The sequence below is a fragment of the Mauremys mutica genome, chromosome 22, assembly GCF_020497125.1.
Source record: "Mauremys mutica isolate MM-2020 ecotype Southern chromosome 22, ASM2049712v1, whole genome shotgun sequence".
In the NCBI taxonomy this organism is placed as follows: Eukaryota; Metazoa; Chordata; order Testudines; family Geoemydidae; genus Mauremys; species Mauremys mutica.
Window position 1 is genome coordinate 5,776,413 of NC_059093.1, and position 6,093 is coordinate 5,782,505.

The following is a 6,093-nucleotide window of genomic DNA, read 5'->3' on the forward strand; positions in this document are numbered from 1 at the left end:
TCACCCCTCACTCAGGCAGCTGAATTCCAGCCCTGCCCCCAAACCCTGCAAGACTCCGTAACAGCTTGTTGACTCCATGGACGGGAGAGGTTGAGGCTACCATGCCTGCTCAGCTGATCTCCTCTGACCTTCTCTCCTCTGTCAGCCCACGTGCCAGTGCCGCACGCTGGACTCTACTGGCCGCCTGATTTCTCAGTGGTGACTCCTGTCGCTTGGGAGCTGTCACATTAGAGCATCGCTCAAGGGGGAACTCCAGCTCCAAGAGGCAGTTTTATTCTATTTATTTTCATGGTTTTTTTTCCAAGGGTGGTTTTATTTCCCAGAGTGGGGATTAGCTGCTGGAGCTGGTTTCATTCCCCACAGCATCCAAGCTGCTCTGCTTCTCCACCACCTCTATCTCCTGCCGTGCTGACCTAGAGCAACTCAATTATCGGGCCAGGTCACCACTAACCTCTGGGCTTTTAGGAGGATGGTAATTTTAAACATGCTCATGAAATCTCATTCCCGGGTCTGCTTTAAAGAGGAAAAGTCACAGAGCCTGTTGGAATGTATCATTCTGTTCTGTAAACCAGCATAGCACCTTTTGATGCCAGTCGCAACAGCAGAGGATCTGGCCTGTAGATGTTTAAGATAAGATATCCGGTCCACTGTTCAGCCTGCCAAGCAGGCGGATTGCTCATTGCTCATACAGGATATTTCCCATTCCCAGTGCTTTCCCCAGCCTTGTGTTCCATTCAGGGTATGGTGTTTTCCAGGTAAACACGCTGCCCGTGTCTCTAACAGCTGAGGAAATCCTGAAGCAGTAGAATTCTACTGATATCAGCGGAGCTACCCCAGTGTGCCTCAACTGAGGATCCAGGCCCTGCTTTTATCCAGGCAGGAAACGTCCAGATTTTTTTTTCCCTCAGGTTACTGGTCCAGAAAAGAGGTGAAAGGCTGAGAGGCAAGAGGAGCAGATGTGCTGAGTTACTGGGACATATGCTATTGATTCTGCCAGCTTTAGCAAAGAACAGCCTGGGATCTGGGGGTTAGGTCAGTCGGAGTATTCCCGTGGGGCTAGCCTGTTGCATCTCCAAGATGTCTGGCGCTTCTGGATCTATATTATCAAGAGCCATTCTCTTTCCTATTGAGGAGACGCTTTTGTACTCTCTGCTAGCTCACAGAGGCAGGCCCAGGAACTTGTGGGGCTATGTATCATTATTAAAATGATATGCTCTGACTCCTCTTGCTTGCCAGCAAGTCATTGTAGGGAAGACTTTGTCAGCAAGCACCCCTGGTGCCCATCAGTTCTTTGAAATAAAACTTATCAGGCTGCCTTAAAAATCAACTAGACCAATGGACAAAGCCTGATGTTGTTGCCAGCAAGAGTGAAGTCTTGATTGATGGAGCACTCTCCACAAACAGCGTGGGGCGGGAACAGTTAACAGTGCCACTGCTACTGCTTTTCCTGTGTGAAAGAGAGACCAGTAAGGGTCATCTGGGTTCTGCAGATGCACTCATTAAAATACTACATCTCTACTCTCTCACAGCTGCTCCCTCCCACCCTCTCCGACATGCTCATGTACACTGACGCACCTCAGACGCATTCTTTCCCATTCACATGCATGCCTTCATCTGCTCACGCTCACAAATGCATTGTCACGCGCACACACATCCCCTAACACATGTGCAGACTCACACTCTGACATGTGCAAACAAAGCATACGCTGTCTCACATGCACGCACACAATCACACGCTTTCTCAGAAGCATGCGCACGCATAGACAGAGATGCATGCCTCGCTGTCACATGCACCAGCTCAACCCCTTCAAACCAGCCCGCACCCCAGAAAACTCTGACCCATCTTCTGAAGCTAGAGGAGACCATTAGATCATCTATCTGAGCTCTTGTATATCACAGGCCATTAAATTTCACCCAGTTCTCCCTGTTCTAACTTGGGTTAAACTAAAGCTGTTTTATTTCCTGCACATTAAGACATTGGTTATGAATATTAATTGCCTTAACATCCTGTTGTGATAAGGCCAAGCGCATTTCCATGCTTTAGCTTGTTGCTAGGGAACTGAGGGTGACATGTCATGGATCTCATTTGCTTCAGGGCCTGAACATTTCAACTGCAGAACAACGTTAAGCCACGGAGCAGGATTCACCCGTTAATTATTTAGAACCTACTTTAAAAAAAACACTGTTTTTTCCTCTCTCCATCCAATTTTGCTTTCCGAGCTGAGTAGGGTCATTAATCCCCAAGGCTGCTGTTTGGTTCCACATGCTGCCTTCCCTTAGACGGGAGTGAGGAGGAGCTCTCGCTTGTAACGGAGCTTTTCCGAGCAGCCAGAGGAATGCAGCAGAGAACTGTATTTAAATGTAATTGTCCGTAAACTGTGAGCATAACAGCTCATCACTTCACTTCTAATTTTAGATGTAAACAAGCCGGCGAGTGAGATCCATCATGTTGCCTCCACCTGAGAGCAGTCGCACTGGCACAGCCGCTGCCTGAGCTGGGGTTGTGTCTCAGCTGCACAGCTTCGGCTATTGTCTTTGCAGCACAGGCAGGTTAGAGGTCAGCTGTGGTTCAGCTTTCTGGGATCAGGCCTGCACTCGCTGCATTCCTCCTGCCAATGCAAATGGAAGTTGCGTTGTCCTACCCCTATTACTGTGGGCGTGTTTGATTCCACGCCAGGGAGTTGGGGCGGTGGCCAGTGGAGCCCCAGGAGGAAGTATGGCATGTGCAACACTTGGGCATCCCACCCCTCCTGTCCCTTTCCCTTTTCATCCTCCTACCCCAGACTGACCGCACCAGGAACGTCTGGAAATTGCACAGTGCATCATCCAAAAAATTCTAATGGTCAATTAACTGACCCAGAGAGATTGGAGAGTGAGAAGAAGCTGCCCCTGTTAAGCTTTCCTTTGCCTACGCTGTCCTCCTCTTCTAGAAACTCTCCCCCAGCTGCCATGCAGGAGAATTCTAGGAAGAGGATACAGACAGGCACTTTTAACACTGAAACAAAGCCAGAAGAAAGCAGGAGGCCCTACAGGTGCCCTCCTGGATGGGGCCAATGCAGGGTTGTTCCCAATGCAGGGTTGTTCCCTACAGTCTGCTCTTTAGGGATTTGTCCGATGTATTTCTTACATCTCTCAGACAACAGGGATTTCCACCCCTTCCCTTGGAGAGGCTGGTCCACAAATAGTTTGTCCTTCCTGTTGTCTGTGCCCACTCACCATAGATTCTAGGCATTTAATTTCACACATGTGCTCACCACTGCAGTGGAATGAGTGATGGAAAAAATTATTCATCCAATGCTTTGCGATCTCTCTCATAAATTATTCAGCAAATATCTTCATGAATCATTCCACCAGCTCTGTAATCTGGGTGAATAGTCAAAATGGTTTTGTTGAATTATTTATTGGAAAAATATAGTAACATTCATCAAATACCAAATTCTACAAATAATATTCATCCAGGGACTTCATACAGGTGAAACCCTCAGGGCAGCCATGCTCATTCCGTGAGGTTCACCTCTTGTTCTCATCTTTGGGGTGATGTCACTCCCTGAATTCTCCATCCCACCATTGCAGTGGGAGGATACCCCCATCCCCAACACCCTGCCTATTAAAGCAGTTTGGTTTCTTGTCTCTGTGGTCAGTCCATTCCATTTGCCCTTGGCCGAGACTTGGATCTGTGTCATTGCAGCAATAAGACAAGACACGGAAGGTGTCACATCCTGGGCCAGGCCCTCTGGAAGGAGACCACTCTGTTGTGAGTGGACCTGACAGCTGGATCTCACATGCTCCTAAACCAATCAGATCTGGATAGAGCCGGGTCACTGTTCCTGGATCTGGGTCTCCACCTGCAGACCTCGTGCCTGTCCCCTTTCCTTGGGATGTGGTGCTCTGTAGCCCATCCACCTTAGACCCCCACAACCAGGACTTTCAGCCCTCCAGAGGCCACCCCCTTCCCTCAGAGTTCCACCTCACTATGGGCACCCTGAGCTTCTCGATTAGCCCCTTCAGAGACGGGCTAGCGAAGGAATTTTTTTAACCCAGGCACTGTTCCCCTTAAAGAAAAGGCTGGAGACTTACAGATCTTTGAAAAACAAAAGGTCCTAAGATGCATCCTCCCGTTGTTTCATCTCACCAAATCACATGGCAACTGGCAGTTTACTCATTCTCAGTCAGAATTAGCATCATGAAACAATCCTCATTGTGTTGGAAGGGCAAGGAAATGAGAACAGGGGGAGTTGCTAACAGTTGGTTTAATGTTGTATAAACGGCTGCATCTGGTTGTGAATCTCTTCCTCTGATCTCCCACACAGCCAGTGTCGCAAATAACAGCACTTTGTCAGCGAGATGGCCAGCTGCCGCCAGCAGGAGGCTCAGAAATGCCAAATATAATTATAACATTTATTTTGAAATACAGTCTAGAGCTTGTTCCCGGTGAGATACGTGGTGCCTCTCACCACGTGAACCTGCCAACTGCCGGCCTGCACAAAATGGAAACCCTCTCCTGTGAGAAACGGGTGGGAATCCTAACCCTTCTCGCTCTCACGGCACTCACAGGAGTCTGTCCTCTCCTGATGAGTGTTAAAATACCACGGGGCGATGCTGCTGTCACCAAGTCAAAATTGGGAAAGGGGAATAAATTTCACCTATCCTTGAACAGCCCACGAGCAAAGTGGAAGGGCTCTTTCTAAAGCATTGCTCCTGTCTCTGCACATTCCATTAGTTCAGGTAGGGCATGAATCTCTCCAGGAAATCACAGCCCTAAGAGGAGTTCCAATTGGCCGAAGCATCAACTTACTACCAAGAATAAATAAACTAACTTTTTCTTTCTTTTTTTTTTTTTCCTCTCTCGCTGCCTGTGTTGGCTAATTGCAATTGGTCATGTAAGCCACGTGGGATTCTTGGTCTCTGGCTGATGAGCACACTACACTCGGATTCCCAACATGACCAGCGGCTCTTTTCATCCACTCATTCATGCTACATCCATACCGGTAAAACTCAATCAATCGAATATTCCCTGAAAGCAAAACAAAACGGTCACAAGTGATTCTAAGTGCAGATGAAGAGAGTTCATTTAAGAATGAATGAATGAATATTTACTCAACTCTAGTTCTGAGAGTCAGTACCGAGGATGAGGGCCAGATCCTCAGCTCGGGTACCTTGTCATCAGTCCATTGAGTTCAATGTCCCCCATCTCCTCAGCTGTTTTAAATCAGCATAGCTCTGCTGACTTCAGTGGAGCTGTGCTGATGTATGCCAGACGAGGATCATGCCTGGCGTGGCCACTATGACTAGTAATACATAAGCTACTGCTGTCTCAAACCAAGGGATATAAATTCAGTCGAGTAGTTTCAGGGTTTAACTTCTCCCTATCAGCAGATACTAAGGAAAACATAATGTGAAGCCATCTTAAAGCAAGCTCAAAGGCAGAAGATTGAAGGTTCAAATAAACCCTCTTTGAATAGCAAAGATGGGGCTGGACAAAAGTCCCATTAGAATCAAATCACCTTTGTCTGAACACCTTAGCACATGTGCAGATATGACAATGTTTCATCGATGGGTAATGAAGTGCAAATGGAGCTTCAAAGAGGTTCATCAGATTGTGGCTGGAACATTGACATTGACAAGGACTATCTGAATATCTGTCCCCATGGCTCTTTTCCTTTGATCTCTCTGTTTTGTATAATCACACTAATTTTGCCTCTCTTTTAGGCAGGGCAAGCTTGCTTTCTAAGGGCCCTCCTGGAAGAAGGAGGAGTACACTCCATTCTCAAAGCTCAATTCAGTGTCTAAGCACACAGACCACAGGAAATGACAAAATGTCCGAACACCTGTTCTCAGGCAGGTCTTGGAGCCCTCTTCCACCTGTGCGCTTGTGTGAACATTTCCAGGCTCAGGGAGGGCAGATAAATATGAAACCCTGAGGAACCAGCTCTGACAAGACAGAAATAGCTCTTGTGTTCTTGGTCTGAGCCTCACTACACACCTGGGCTGAACCCTGTTTGCATGAAGCGTTCTGGTGCCAAATTAATGTGTTGTAAAGGAGCGAGTGCAGAGGAATGCCAAGGAACTGCCTGCTTTGTGGCATTGACTAGA

General features: G+C 47.6%; 1 long non-coding RNA gene across 1 annotated transcript; it reads right to left on the reverse strand.

Annotated features, from left to right (window-relative positions):
- Positions 1-1,327: 1,327 nt before the first annotated feature.
- Positions 1,328-4,237, reverse strand: LOC123354675. The gene is made up of 3 exons (XR_006574810.1): positions 4,078-4,237; positions 3,255-3,363; positions 1,328-1,447 (listed from the first exon to the last, which is right to left on the reverse strand). It is a non-coding gene; the product is annotated as an uncharacterized LOC123354675 (long non-coding RNA).
- Positions 4,238-6,093: the final 1,856 nt, after the last annotated feature.